This window comes from Convolutriloba macropyga, chromosome 2, assembly GCF_964194025.1.
Source record: "Convolutriloba macropyga chromosome 2, txConMacr16.3, whole genome shotgun sequence".
Lineage (NCBI taxonomy): Eukaryota > Metazoa > Xenacoelomorpha > Acoela > Convolutidae > Convolutriloba > Convolutriloba macropyga.
In genome coordinates this window covers 7,603,500-7,620,608 of record NC_134469.1, presented here as the reverse complement: position 1 = coordinate 7,620,608, position 17,109 = coordinate 7,603,500, and positions in this window count along the sequence as shown.

Here is a 17,109-nt window from a genome sequence, read left to right as displayed (position 1 = left end):
CGAGATCGCAATCAATCTGGTAGGAATATCTGGTTGTTAAGTGAGAGAATGTTGGATGTTGGTTTGAAGTTTGTGTAACCCTGTAACATAACTCTATATTTGCTGGGGCTAATCTTATGGTTTTTTCGTGTTTCACACAAAAATTTTGTGAAAATTGTTCAGTTTTGCCTAATAATGATTTTTTGTCGGGCGTAAAATTCTCATGTGCAATTACACCAAGAAACGCGTTAGAAAATTGGAATTTTAAAGTGCTTTCCACGTGATTTTCGGTGCGATTTCACATGAAATTTTTTTACGCGAGAAATCTCGTTTTTCGAATGAAGTTTTGTGTGGCTTACACGAAAAAACACAAGATTAAGCCCGGCGAAATTGTTTAATTTTACACGATTTATCATCTATTAACGCAAAATTTTATGATTTTTAATGCAGTTTTTCTCAAATAACGTTTGCAGCATTGATGATTTCTAGGCTATTTATTTTGGTCTCTGTGATGTCATAAATCCTTGATCACTGAAACACTAAGAAGAGTGACACCAGCGTGCTTGAGCTGAATTGCTGGGTGCAAGTACATTTTGTTCTTAGTTATTAAGATACCACAACTAAGGGTTTATTGTTCCGACCCCTCTTGAGGGGGGAGGAACTATATACTCAAATGGGTTTTTTTTGTTCAGTCAATTTTGGCCGGTCGATATATTCATCGTAGAGAGTTGAGACTGGTATCATTACAAAGCTTGTCCAGCGTAGAATATGGAATTAAAAAGACTTTTTTGATTTTCGTTTTCGACAGGGAGATATCGAGGTTTAAACTTTCGAGAAAATAGAGTGAATTCCTTTGATTTCATTCACCTTTTTTCGGAATTTTTGACTAAAATTTTGCCAATTTTGATAAAATTTAATAAAATTTTTCAAGAAAATGTTGTTGATTTTACGTTTAAAGACAAAATAAATTGTCGGCTATTTCCATTGAAATTTTTTGTCATAAATTCCGGCTAAATATTTAACAAAATTCAGACTTTTTCATCAAAAACAACACGAAACAAGTTTCTTTAGTCCACTCTGATTAAATTTGCAGGGAGTGCACACCCAAACACCACTAACGAAATCTTTGTAGACTGAAAAGGGGGCTAATTCCACTTCATCTTCCGTTGAGAGTGCTCTGTAAATAAAACTTTGCCGTTTTTTGCTAACTTTATTCGTTGATTATCAAAAACGCAGCATTTCTTTTTGATTTTTTAACTAACAAAATATCTATATCAATGACATTCCCAAAATTAAAAATTCCTAATGGACTCTCAGCATTAGCAGGACTAGTTCTGTACCAATCTTGGACCGTTACAATCCAAAAATAGTTCGGATTGTCGTCACTCGGTTTTTTATAAAAAAAAATTTTTTTATATTAATTAAATAACAGAACATTTCAAATCAAAGCTCACTAGTGATAGGTCCTATTGGCTTCCTAATTAGCTCGATTTTAAATTATCTAATTGATTGCCTCAAAGCTTATGGTCGTTTTGACTTTTAAAATATTTGATTTTTAAATAAAAAATGGCTTATTGAACTTTGCCTGCATTTTTCTCTTAATTTGGTCAAATTGTAGATTACTGTCAGCAATCAAAGAGTGCTCCTTCTTACTGCTAAATTCAAATTTAGTTTTGTTGCGTTTTTACGCCTTAAGTTATGGTGTTCTGGCTTTGATACTACTAGATTTCACAATTTTTTTTTAATTTTTAGGTATTCGCCCAATTTTCATGTTTTCTAGTTTTGTCAAATTATCACGTTATTGTCGGTTCATATATCACATTTTTTGCGTCCGAAATAACGCACAATTGATAATATTTAAATCCTTAAAGATGTAACTGTGGTTTTTCACCGCTTCGACAGTACTTTTTCGAAGAATTTAATTGAATTTTTTAATTTTGTCTTTAACTGTCGTTTTTTACTTTGTCTTTTTCGCCGTACTTAATTTCCTGTACAATGACCCGGTTTGATTGGCTTTTCCTGGAAGAGTAGATGAGCCGATGTTCTGATATTAGAAGATAGATAATGGCTTAAATGACTTTGAAAACAATTGTTTTCCAAAATGAAAAAAAAAAATTCATTTTCGCAATTTTGTTCCTTTTATTGTCTGTTTGTTACCTGTTCTCGTTAATTAAAGGTTAGAGATGACATTATGTTTGTCAAGGGAAGGTGTCAAATGCGATTGGTGTCACAAAATCTAAGGTTTTCAAAGATTTCGTTATGACTTTACTGGCTTCGACTCGGGTTTTTCACAAAAAAAAGTAAATTAATTTTTGATTTTTGTCATATTTGACGTTCTTTTTGTAGACGTAATACTTGTTCTGGATAACTGCAGGTCTCGAGGGCTTCCTTTGGAAGAATAAACGAACCTATTCATTTTTTTCATTTTGTAATTAATGGCTTTCATGTCTTTGGAAATAAATTTTTTTCGATAAAAACAAGTATTACATAATCTTGCTTTTTTCTTTTTGGTCTAATTGTTACCTACTTTCATTAATGAGAGGTCACATAATACATTTCAAGGGAGAGTGTCAAAAGGGATTGGTGTCACAAAATCTAATGTTTTCAAAGATTTCGTTATGACTTTACTGGCTTCGACTCGGGTTTTTCACAAAAAAAAGTAAATTAATTTTTGATTTTTGTCATATTTGACGTTCTTTTTGTAGACGTAAAACTTGTTCTGTATAACTGCAGGTCTCGAGGGCTTCCTTTGGATGAATAGACGAACCTATTCATTTTTTTCATTTTGTAATTAATGGCTTTCATGTCTTTGGAAATAAATTTTTTTCGATAAAAACAAGTATTACATAATCTTGCTTTTCTCTTTTTGGTCTAAATGTTACCTACTTTCATTAATGAGAGGTCACATAATACATTTCAAGGTAAGGTGTCAAAAGGGATTGGTGTAACAAAATCTAAGGTTTTAAGAGAATTCGTTATGACTTTACTGGCTTCCACACGGGTTATTCACAAAAAAAGTAAATGCATTTTTGATTTTTGTCATATTTGAAGTTCTTTTTGCAGACGTAAGACATATTCTGGATAATTGCGGGTTTCAAGGGCTTCCTTTGGAACAATGGACGAACCTATTCATTTTTTTCATTTTGTAATTAATGGCTTTTATGTCTTTGGAAATAAATTTTTTTCGAAAAAAAAAACAATTATTACATAATTTTGCATTTTTTTCTTTTTTGTCTAATTGTTGCTTATTTTCATTAAGAAGCGGTCGCATAATACATTATCGGTGTTCGACCGAGAAGCAGCCGAACATATTTTGGGGGCCAAAGTATGGCTTTACGACTTCCAAAGCATTTTCTGGCAAGTTTTATATGATTTTTAGTTTGTTGTCTATTTGTTGTTCTTTTTGTAACTGCGTAAAAAATTGAATACCAAGAGTTCTTAATTCCCTTTTGTAGAAGCATTGGCAATGGTAAACTTATGGGGTTTTTTAGTTGATTCCTAATGGTTTTCATAACTTTGAAATTATTTAGATTAAATTTTTGAAATTTAGATTTAGATTTGAAAAGTTAGATTTAATTTTCGAAATTAAGTCTAACTTTTAAGTTTGTGTTCTTTTTTGTCTAATTGTTACCAAGCTTTGTAATGACCTGGTGAATAACCATTTTTTTCTGGTGAATTACAAGTTATTTTGTTTATTTTCAATTTTATCTGACGCTATTTTAACTTTGTTATTAAGTTTTGTTTTTAAAGAAGTTTTTTTAAAGAAATGTAACTAATGTTTGTTGTTGTTGTTTGATTTTGCCGTTACTCTTCGCTCGCTTTCTTAATATCGGCATATCTCATTAATCTAATGAATCGTTTTTTATTCCACTGAGTTATTTGCTTTGGAGGCTATCTTTTCGTTCATACACCAGTTTTTTTTTTGAAAAGTACTTGAATTTTTTGTGTATTTACATCTGTTCCTCATTTGGTGGACAATTATGCCAATTTGTGGATGAGCCGGGTCGGAACCTTATGTGCGAATGCACATTACCGAGCCGCCTTGTTGGTTCTATTCTTTAACTGCAAACGTTGAGAGAATTTCCAGCTAGTTTCCTTGCTCGATGGTAAGTTTGGTGGTTGTCGTGCAACAATCAAGTCAGAAGTAAAACTTGAAAAAACATTGACTTTTGTCCTTATCGCAACCAAAACGAGTTGGTTGTTCCCGCAACTTAAAACTGATATAAAAACTTACCAAACTAAACTGTCTAGAACAATGTAATTGAACCTTATCTACATTCTCTTACATTTTATGGTTTACCCCTCGTTCAAAGAACAAAACCTTCTTTCCCCAAAACAATTTTGAGGACAAAAGTCTCCCCTGTTACTGGCAAAAGTCTCTTAGGACACAAAAGAGACACAGTAAAGACACAGAAGAGACACAGTAAAGACACCGAAAAGACACAGAAAAGACACCGAAAAGACACAGAAAAGTCACAGAAAAGAAAAGACAAGCAATTTTTTCAGCGACGAAGCCAAGATTGGGTTACAGACGTTACCCAGCAGACGATTTTTTTTGGAAATTGGGTTTCAGACGTCACCCCGACGAGAGGATCTGTTTTTTTTACTGGTTTCAGACGTCACCAGCAGAAGTCCGCCCGAGGTCTCAGACGTTACCTCTGATGTCCTGTTCCCCGGTTAGAGCCATCCAAAATCTCTACTTTTTTTTCGACAAAAAGCCTTCAAAAAATTGATTTTGTCCCAAAAAAAAAAAAACTTTTTGTTACTATAACACCTCGATTGATAAACCTTGACTAGTAATATTATTTTCAAAGCGAGTAAAGGCAATTTTCTAACTTTGAAAGAAAATTATGCGAAAAAACGCACAAAATTTAGAGAAATGTTCCTTAAATCAGAAAAATCGAAAAACATAAGTTAGTTTTCTGACTCTATATCCATTTGAATTGCGGAAAAAACTATTAAACCACCCTTCGGAATTGGCTTTCGATCAAACAAAAAGCCACTTTTATCGATATATCATAACAGCATTATATAAAGTAGAAATGTCAGAAAAAATTTTTTGAATTCAGAAAATTCAAAAAACACAATTTAGTTTTCTGACTACATATCCGTTTGAATTGCGGAAAAAACTATTAAACCACTCTTTTGAATATGTTTGTAATCAAGCAGAAAGCTATTTGCATCGATATATCCAATCAGTATTATACAAATGAGAAATGTCAGAAAAAATTTTTTGAATTCAGAAAATTCAAAAAACACAATTTAGTTTTCTGACTACATATCCATTTGAATGCGGAAAAAACTATTAAACCACCCTTCGGAATTGGCTTTCGATCAAACAAAAAGCCACTTTTATCGATATATCATAACAGCATTATATAAAGTAGAAATGTCAGAAAAAATTTTTTGAATTCAGAAAATTCAAAAAACACAATTTAGTTTTCTGACTACATATCCGTTTGAATTGCGGAAAAAACTATTAAACCACTCTTTTGAATTGGTTTGTAATCAAGCAGAAAGCTATTTGCATCGATTTATCCAATCAGTATCATATAAATGAGAAATGTCAGAAAAAATTTTTTGAAATCAGAAAATTCAAAAAACACAAGCTAATTTTCTGACTACATATTCATTTGAATTGCCGAATAAACCACTAAACAAACCCCTACAACAAGTCATTGTCATTCGGTTTGATGGTTTCACCTGTATATGGAAGTAAATAGAAAGTCATTAGGCGCCACAGCAAATATCAAAACTTTCATTTGACGAAAATAACTAGCTTTTTAATTTTTTTTGGAAAAAACTTCCAAAACTTGATTTTTTGCAGAAGTCCTCGGTCTCAGACGTTGCCGTCTGCGAAGTCCCTTTATCCCTATTGGTTTCAGACGTTACCATCAGCAGAAGAGGAGTTTTCGAAGAAAATTGGTTCCAGTAGTCACCAGAAAATTTGATGTCTCTTTTTTTTTCTACTTTCAATATTTTTGAAAAGCAGATCTCAGACGTTATCTGTGGGAGAAAGTTTTGAGAGTTTATTAGAGTCAATGCAATCTATAAATAACGAAAACAGAGTGAAAAACAGCAGACAAAGTCACACAGTTTTAAAGATAACGAAAAAGCTTTTGCAAAACCCGAAAAAAGACAATACACCAAAGAGTTCTAAAGATTTCCACAATATGATTCGTCTCTGCAAATTTCTAGCATTCAGTAGCCCTCCTGTAGCCCTTGTTGCCTAAACGCATCGCATTTTTACTAATTTCTTATCTTTAGCCGTCACAACAACAATAAACTCCTAGAAAAAGAACAGGTTTCAAAGTTATAAATTCGCAAAAACTGTGAGAGGTATTTATTAATCATAGTGTTTGGTTAGGGTTAGGGAGTTAAGACAAATTTTCTTGGGTAGTTTCATAAGCTTTCTGGTTGGTAATCTATTCCTATTTGAGGGAAACAGACGAGTGTTTTGAAGTTTTCAAGAAAAAGGAGTTTAATGTAACAATTATTTGAGTTCTGGTCTAATATTGGTTCAACTGCATAATTGTAGCAAAGCACAAGTTTCCTGTCAACTACAGTAGCCAGAGACACTAGTTAAAACAGTTAAAGCCAGCTATTTAACCAAAACTTGTGTTAATTCAACAAAAAACAAGCAATTATTTAAGTCTGTTGAACGAAAGTCGATTAAAGCGCGCGAACGTTCGGAAAAGCTTTTAAGTTTTTTTAGCGCAAAAGGCAAGATTTAGCACACAAAACACATTCTAGGACATCACTTTTTGAGAAAATTTGCGTCGCCGGTCTTTTGAACAAGAAAAAACTAGGATCATTAGCATTCAAACCTTAGACAACTTTTTTTTTTTACATCAAAAATTTGCGTCGCTCCGGTTCTAAGCCGTTTTTCACCTTCAGTAACGAGCTTCTTCACCTACATCATCAACAATCAGCTACAACAAAGCAGCAGCCACCAATATGTCAAAGCAGAACAGCGCTGAATGTCAGTTTGCCATCAATATGTTCAAAGCGACAGAAATGTCAATGAAGAAACTGCTCGATCTCCTTGAGAAAACTGTGGAGCAGAAAAAGAGTTTCCGGTCATTGTCTTTGATGATCAACAAAATCAAAGGCCAGGAAACAGAGCTCAAGAAACTCTCAGAGGAAGTGATGAGACAGCAGCCACATCAGAGTACTGCATCATCAATATTGAATAGGCAAACGACACTAATAACTCGCCTCAATGAACTGGAACTGCAAGTTGATCTGTTGGACGACGATGGCCAGCTCAGTCAGTCTTCTAGTCGCATTAGAGATGATGTCAGCATGATCTCCAGCAGAAGAAACCTGTCTCGGCAATCAACACCTGCGCCCAGTGACGACAAGGAACGAATCCAGCATCAGCGCGACATAGAAGGAAAGCAGACCAGCAGTAACATCTTCAATCAGCCGCCTCCATTACCACCACGGCCAAGACAACCATCACTGTTTCTGCAAACATCTAATGAACCAGGACTTCAAATTCAACATGTGCTTGAAGCCCATCAAAGAAATCCTAAAAAGGAAGTTCATGAAAGTCTTCTAAAATCCAAAACTAAACTTGGAAACGAATTAAACGTTCCGAATCCTTTTCCCTGCTTTGACAAAGATATCAGCCAAAAATTCACATCTCCAACAAGATCAGGGAAACTTGAAATTGCCTCCAACCTGGTAAATAGAGATGTCTGCGATATTGAAAAAGCTCAAATCAACTTGAGTGACAACTTTGACACGTCGCAGAACCTTTTGCCTCCAATCCAAAATTTGAACCTTTCAGGTAATCACTCACTTTCAAACCCCTTCATTTTGGCAGATCCAACTATTCAATTACAAGCAGATGGTCTTTTTGCCCAAAACTCGGCATTGGAGAAAACCCTTAATTTAAAGTTGCCAAAGCGAAGAAACAATCAGGATTCATATGCCAACAGAAATCCTCAATATCATAATTTTCCCAATCTACAACAGAATGTTGGACCTTCTGAGGTTCAAATAGGAACAAATGGATACCTCGATAGTCAAGTGTTGAACTGTGATCTGCAAAAACTCCCCTGCTTACCCACAGTGGCAAACAGAACCTCACATCTTCCAAGTACAACTGATAAAATAGTGGCAGAAAACAATTGCCTACAATCCAATCAATATATTAATCCTATAACTGGGGTACATTCCGCAAGTGTTCCTCCAATTACCGTACAACTGATGGAACAACAGCATCAAAATACCGTCTTAAATCCTGCAGCTCCTAATTTTCTGCCAAACCAGGTAGCTCCACAATCAAACGGAATTGCGGCTCCTCTGCAATTTCCACAACCTGTTAACAGTCAACACGGTCTTACCAGCACTTTCCCAGTTAACCAAAATGTGACACAACCCAGTCAGTTGTGTAACAACCAGTTTGTTCCTGAATCTCAAGTTCCATCGAACTGTCAAGCTCCATTAACTTCCACGATCCATGCCCCAATGTGCATTAATCAACACTCAAATCCTGCTGGACAAAATCAATTGAGCCAGCCTTTAATTAACCAGAGTTTACTGCCCACTGTCAATCAACACATAAGCTCAGCATACTCGAACCCTAATGTAACACAGGAAAAAGGAAATGTTGATTTCAAGCATTCAATCAAATTGCCACCTTTGAAACTTCAGAATTTCAATGGTGATCCTATCCACTTTCACGAGTGGATCAATAATTTCAACACGATGATTCACAACAACCCTTCCATTACAGACACTCATCGTATAACTTACTTACAGAATTCTGTGAGTGGGAAAGCAAAAGACTTGATTCATGCTTACTCCTGCGATCCATCCTATTATCAGACAGCACTGAATGAACTAATCCGACATTTCGGTGATCGTACTATAGTTGTTAATGCGTTCATTAACCAGCTTGAAAACTGGCAAATGAACTTCCAAAACAAGCAAAGCTTCATTGCCTTTTCCTCATTTTTGAAAAGACTTGTGCAAGCCTTCCAATACCTTGGCTTTACAGCAGACCTCCAATCTACAACACTCATTAAGAAAGCCAAAGAGAAAACGCCACATCATTTGGTTCTGAAATGGACAGAACATTGTCTCACCGAGCTCAACTCAGACCCAACTCTTGTGGATTTTCAACAGTGGTTGGGGCTCCAAGCTCAAATCTACGACAAAGTGAGTCGAGAAAGCAATCAAAGAACCATCAGTTCTCAAGCCTCAAAGTTTGTCAACTCGAACAACCCGCAAACCAAGCAATACAATGGCAATCTCTCAGTGTCAGTCAACAACGCATCAGCGGAAAACAGTAGAAAACAATGGAACTTTGGGCCTCAGCAAAAGCAACCGTCAATTTCACAAAACGTTCCGAACAAAACCTTTAACACAAAACGATCTTGTGAGAAGTGCAAACAAGAACACAGCATTGCCACATGCCCTGAGTATCAATTGTGCTCACCAAGTGATCGATACAACCTTGTCAGCCAAAATAATTTGTGTACAAACTGCTTGAGCAACAAACACAACAAACAATCGTGCCCATCGCAAAAACGATGTCAGGTTTGCAGTGGATTCCACCACACAACCCTTCATGATCCCGCCAAGCAAATCAAACGCCCTACAGCAGCTTTTTCTACTGAAGTTTTTTCTGGTAACAATCCAACAGCTTCGTCTAGTAGCAAAGCTTCAAGTCAAACTCCAAATACATCTTCTCAACAGAAAAGTCAAACAAACAAAGCCCCCAACAGCCGTTATGGCCAAACTTTCAACAACCAAAGCCAGCAAAACGTGCAACGACGTAATTTAAACGGCAATGCAATTAACCAATCGTTCAGCATTAACCAATGCTCAGAAACACCGAAGAATTGGTATGAGCAATTGCAGCTTATTCCAGTTTCATTCCTCAAGGGGAATAAAGCCTTCGATACCTACGCCCTCATAGACCCCGGTAGCCAATTCAGTTTTGTATTGGACGCCATAGCTGAATTTCTTGAGCTTCCCCGTGAAACACAACAGTCAGTACCACTACAATTTCTCAATACAGAGAACAGCATGTCCCTCTCAAAAATTGTTGAGCCAGTCACAATAACTCCATATAAGTCAACTGAAATATCGTTTGAACTCTCTCGAACGTTCAGCACCCCGTCTCTGAACGTCGCAGCTGCAAATACTTTTGAACTTAATCAAATTTGTGATGCCTTCAACAGTTTGCGCCACATACATTTCCCAAATATTGCCGATGGCAAAATCGGCGCCCTCCTCGGTGTTAACGCATTCGCATTCACCTACCCTACACATGTTATACCTGGCAATCAAAATCAACCGTTTGGTGTGAAAACTAAACTTGGTTGGACCCTCGCTGGTGAATATGAGAATTGTATCTCAGCCACCACTCAACAGCCCGCAACTCAGCAGAAGAAATTTATTTTCCATGTGTCAAGAAACAGATCAGATGAACCCGGACTTGACGAACTTGTTCAACAGTTCTGGAGTATTGAAGCTGATGGCATTCAGAAGGACCGTGAACAAGTTTACACTAAGCAAGAAGAACAGTTTCTTGATATTTTGAAGAACTCCATCAATCACAATGGTGAGAGATATGAAACCAAACTGCCTTGGAAATCAGAAATAAATTTGGAAAACAACTTCTATTCTGCACTGAACCAAGTCAAAAGCCTCAATACACGCCTTCAACGTAAACCTTTGTTGCAGGACAAATACAATGAGACTCTCTCGACAGACCTCGAGAAAAACTATGTCAAACCGGTGGAAATGCAAGATCCTCAACCAGACAGAATTTGGTACCTGCCACACCATCCTGTGGAAAATATCAATAAGCCCGGAAAAGTCCGCCGAGTTGCAAATGCCGCTTCAAAATTCCGCGGCCAATCGCTTAATTCAAACCTTCTTACAGGACCAGATCTCCTTAATAACCTTTTAGGTGTCCTGATGAGATTTCGAGAACATCCCGTTGCAGTTCTTGCGGACATCGAAGGCATGTTTATGCAAATCGCCATCCATCAGATTGATCAATCTGCTCTTCGATTTCTTTGGTTAGCAGACAATCAGATACAACAGTACCAATTTACCAGACTCATCTTTGGAGCAAATTGCTCACCTTCGTGCGCAATATACGTTCTTAACCATTGTGCCAAAGAAAACAGTCAACAATTCCCAGAAGCCCTCAAAGCCGTCAGAAAGCACTTTTACATGGATGACTACATCCAATCACATGCAACAGAACAAGACGCTTGTAAGGCAGTTTTTCAAACAAAAAATTGTCTGCAAACAGGTGGGTTTCGACTCACAAAATTTGTTTCAAACAGCTCTCTAATTCTAAACCAAATCCCTCCAGAAGACAAAGAGAACAAGACAGATATTGTTAGAGTTCTTGGTGTTAAATGGAATCTTGAGAAAGACTGCTTTTTTATGAAACCTCTCACTGATTTCCCAAAAGATGCCTCAGCATACACTCAACGTAAGATCTTTAGTCTTGTCTCCTCGATCTTCGACCCAATAGGAATAATGTCGCCATCAACGATCCGTTTCAAAATAGTTCTTCAAGAACTGTGGAAACTTGGGAAAAAATGGGACGATCAAATTGCCCCTCAAGTAGTTAAACCACTTCAAAAGAATTTGGATTTATACTTTTCTTCCCCAGAAGTGACATTGAACAGAACTCTGAATAAGAGTTGCCATTCACCAGAAAGTGAAAATGAAATCCATATATTTGTCGACGCCTCAGCTGTAGCAGTTGCAGCCGTTGCATACTTGAAAACAGTTCCTAACTCAGCCACTGATGTTGAAACTTGTTACCTAATAGGCAAATGCAAAGTTGCCCCAATTAAACAAATCAGCATACCCAAATTAGAGTTGGAAGCTGCAGTCATCGGAGTGCGCCTTCTTTCAACCATCATGAAAGAGTCATCATTTCACATTACTCGCTCTACACTCTGGACAGATAGTCAAGTAGTACTTGACTGGTTATCGACAACCAAGAAGCAACCTGTTTTTGTTGCGAATCGCCTCAAAGAAATCCTTGCATCAACTGATGCTTACCAATGGAAACACGTTGCCACCAAAGAAAATCCAGCTGACCACGGGACCCGTGGTCTCAACCCAGACGAAATTACAGCCAAGTGGCTAACAGCGCCAGCATTTCTTTCCACAAGACAGCTCAGCGCTGCTGAAAACTCTTCAAAGCATGTGTTAGCAACGCATGAAATTTCACGCAATTTGTCGGAGCAAATAATCGACCCGACACGGTTCTCAACTTGGAACAAGTTGCTCCTGACTTTAGCAACAGTCTTCAATTTGCTCTTTCGGATCAAAAAGCAAAGGCCTAAAGATCACCAGTATATAACAGAAGACGTCATTCTTGCAAGAAATCAGCTGATCAAAATTTCGCAGCAAAATTTCTTCTTCTCAACAATCCAAGCCCTGAAACGTGGTTCCAGGATAGATTCAAAGTGCAAAATCCGTTCGCTCAACCCAATGTTGGACAACAATGGAATCCTTCGGTCATGCGGAAGACTGCAATTTGCGCCAGATAACCTCGAAGTTGAGAAATTTCCGATTATACTGCACGCAAAGGACAAGATAGCGAGACTCTATATAGAGCATGCACATAACATTTGCGTTCACCAAGGAACAGAGCCAGTGAAAGCTTTTGTGCAGCAAAGATACCACATCATTGGACTCAGAAAAACACTTTTGAGTATAAAGTACAGATGTTTTCTCTGCAGACGATTTGCCGCTCAAAACATTCAACCCGTCATGGCTCCCCTCCCTGCCTGCCGTTTCCCGACAGACTCTACCCAGTATCCTTTCGCGAACAGCGGAGTCGACTTTTTTGGACCCTTTTATATAGAGGATGCCAAAGGACAGATTGAAAAACACTACGGCCTCATCTTCACTTGCCTGGTTACTAGGTGTGTCCATCTAGAAGCTTGTCCCGATCTCAACACTGACACTTTTTTAAACGCCTATCGACGTTTTGTAAGCCGCAGATGCCAGCCAACAACAATGCTCAGCGACAATGGCAAGACATTTATTGGTGCATCTGAGGAACTAAAAAGATCTGTGAAACGTCTCGACAACGACAAAATCTACAAAGCAATGGCAGCAACGAACACAACCTGGAAGTTCAATCCTCCCTATGGACCTCATTTTGGCGGTATTTGGGAGCGCTTGATCCAGACCGCGAAACGCACTCTATTGATCATTCTAGGCTCCAGAAGGCTGTCGCTTGATGTGTTCAGGACAATTTTGGTCGAGACCGAAGCTATATTGAACTCCAGACCACTAACGATTGTCGCTGACCTTCCAGAAAATGAAATGCCTCTCACGCCAAACCATTTTCTGATCAACAGACCGTTCAACTCTCTCCCACCAGGAAAGTTCGACAGCCAAGAACCCGCCAGTTTCAAGTCTTGGAAGAATGTGCAGCAAATGGTCAACCATTTCTGGAAACGACTCGTCAAGGAGTATCTTCCGACACTGTTAAAGAGGTCCAAATGGAGCGATAGTGACCAAACACCACTCAGAGTCAACGACATCGTTTGGATTCTGAAAGATATGACTCCACGTGGAATTTGGCCCCTTGGACGTGTTCTTGAAGTCTATCCTGGACGAGATGGACAACACCGTGTGGTGAAGGTGAAAACGGCTTACGGCACGTACGTTCGTCCGGTCTCCGCCCTCGCACGTGTTTTGGCTGATTAGCCTATTTTTTCTTGACCTTTTTTCGAAACGGTTTTCTAGGCAACTTGGGTTACACCCTCTTCGACGATCTGGTCAAACGTCTGTGATGTGTTAGTTGGCCTCCTCTTTCCCCTGGAGCATGTCGTGCAACAATCAAGTCAGAAGTAAAACTTGAAAAAACATTGACTTTTGTCCTTATCGCAACCAAAACGAGTTGGTTGTTCCCGCAACTTAAAACTGATATAAAAACTTACCAAACTAAACTGTCTAGAACAATGTAATTGAACCTTATCTACATTCTCTTACAGAGAACAGTAAAAAGGTCCTGTAAAATTTTCGACGGCCTGTATTAAAACTTTTAGTTATAATACTGGATAATAAGCTCTTAGTTTTAGTCTACTTTTGTTCAGTTGCTTCTAAGCTTTCTAAGGTGTCATTAGTATGCAAAAGTCAACCAACTGAAAAACTCTCAACAGAAAATCATCAGAAAACTCTCGTGTCAAGATAACAACTTACTTTTTGAGAGTTTTGCGGTGTTTTACCAGTTTAAGCTATCAGTTTTAAAAAAAATACTGAACAAATGTTGACCCAAACTAAGAGCTTATAAAGCAATATTATAACTAAATTTTTATCCAATAATAAAATTTCATCGAAGAATTTAATTTAACTAATTGGATTTGACGGTCAAGAAAACTGAAGGCCAAAAATTATGAAAATGGCTGATTTCATGTGATAAAATGAACCTACAACTATTGCAGATTTAGTTTCGAAGCATTGAAACTAATTAGAAAAAAATTAGAGAACGAAAATGAATATATATATGGTTGGTTTGACTATTCTTGTTCCTCATAGTCAAAAAGTTTTCTATGTCGTTGTAGTTCTATAAGAAAAATATTATAAATCAAAACCAAATGCTGGTTTGTCAAAAATTTTTGGGTTGAATAAAAAAAGAGAAATAATCAAATTAGATCCTGCAAACTGAAGTTAAAAAAACATAAACCTAGCTTTTCGATTTTTAACCTCAGCTTGAAGATCTAATTTGATTAATTCTGTTTTTTTTTTTCAATCACTTTGTTGCCAAAAGTTTTTGAGAAACCAACATTTGATTTTGAGTTGATTTGATAATATATATACTGACTACTTTCAGCTCCTAATTGCAAACGTTTTTGCATACTCATCTGAAAAAATATCTTTTTGACAAAAATTATCAGCTGAAAACTCGCCCTTGAATAGACTCAGGTTTAAAATTTTTAATTTCCAACATTTATTTAAATCTGTATAATAAATGAAAATACTTAAAGAGCAAAGTTAGTATAAAAAAGCAGAATATAAAGATATAAAAATGTATGTTATTCCTCAATGTTTTCGTATCATTATTCAACACCCCAACACATGAACACAATGCAACTTTCATTTGGACCACAATCACTGTGCAAAAAACAACCACCACGCTTCTCCATCTGCCCGCGCTCTCTCACATCATCCAGTTCTTGATAGCGTCGTTGGTAGAGACCACGCTCATTGACATTATTCCAATCCTGATAGCGTCTTCCAAGAACGTCTGCTTGAGCGATGGCAACAATGACCAGAATCAGAGCAATTTGTCGAAACATTTCAAATCGGGTTGTTTAAACCTGAAATAATTAAAACAATTTAAAAATGTACACCTCAAAAAAATTGGCCGTAATCTGGTCTCCGAATCTCTCATTATTTCTAGAAATTTCTTCTATGTAATCAATTGAATCGTTACATTCATTCAACGGTTAGTTCAATCACTGGTTTTTGGATTACAGCATTTTATCGCATCGATATAAAATTTTTGGCTATTTAAATTGAGATAAGATATACAATTTATGCCCAGTAATATACACCCTACATTACACCAATTTAAAACTAGCAATTTGGAAGAGCCTTTATTGATTAGAAATTGGAATATGTTCGGCACGGAATTGTTTCTTGCAATTAACCTTCCAATTTTTTTGTTAACTAATATATTTTGGTCTTCATTGTCATTGGACACGAATTTTTGCCAATAACTCAATAAAATGTTCGGTCTGATTGAGAAAAATTTGGAGTGAAAATTAGAACTATCAGGAATATAAGCACATCTGTAAGGCCGAACCTCTATTATAGTTTAAAGTATATCAAAATGTACTAACATGCACAAGTCAATATGCTAATAACAAAAAGTCAAGATAACAAAAACTTTGCTACCACATTTTTGTTTTAAAATACAATTATCTATCTTAAAATACCCAAAATTATAGAAAATAAAATATAATAAAAAAAAACTCACCCACGGTAATTTCAGAAAGAGTATAGAGCACTGGCAAAAAATTTATCAACAATTCAGAAAATATTGCAAATGTGTCCGAAAGTTACGTAAAAGTTTACCACGCTGATTTAGCATTAGCACGAATCTTTGTAAAGTTTGAGATCTGTTGTGGTCAAATAATTTTTGTCAACGGTTTTAGAGGTGTTATAACAATATATGGAAATAAATTTAGAGCGATTATCAAAAAATGACAACTAAGACCTGGACCTAAATTTTAAGAGATTGGATCTTTTCCGCCAGCGCTTCCCCTGTTCTATAAAGCCGTTATTTTAGCCCCTCCAAAGAAAATCTAAGTTTTCGCGAATGATATGAGCGATATTTGCATTTCATTGAAACATGAGTCTCTAGGTAGATTGAAGGCTTTTTTAGACCATTTTGCTACAAGAATTTAAGAAAACAGCCCTTATTGTAGCTGATAACACAAAAAATGATATAATACAATGATTTATTGATGCTTACGTTATATGCAACAAGTCTTCGTTGAAACACGTAATACTTTCAAACCATAACTGTGCTAGATTTTAATAAACGCAAATTGCTTTTATATGTTTATGTATAAACTTACTTAAGTTTAACAGCATGTTTTAACTTGAATAAATGGGGGGGGGGGGTGCAAAATTAAGCGGCGGGGGAAGGGGCGCTAGCAAAGATTCAAAAACTTTTGAAAACATTAAGGTAAAGCAACCAACAGTTCAATGATTAGTTGAAGAAAATTGAGAGGAGATATATTTAATTGTAACAACTTTTGATTGAGAAAAAAAACAATTTACCGTTGTTACGAATAGATGATTTGGAGCAAGACAAACGATTATCTATCTCAGCAACTGCTGTACGGAGATTGTATCCAGAAAAATGAAAAATTGAATTTTTAAATTTCTTTTGTACAATCAGTCACATGATCAAGTATGCATTCTGGAGATGATTTTTGACTGGAGCTCCACGTCAAATAAGTACACTTTTTGTTTATGAACTAAATTTATTAAGTGCATACACTTAACTTAAAACATTGTACACAATTGAATGAGTTTATCTTTCCTGTAGATTTTATCTGCATACTATTGTTTCTATCATTAACTTTAATCTACAGAGGCCGACATTTC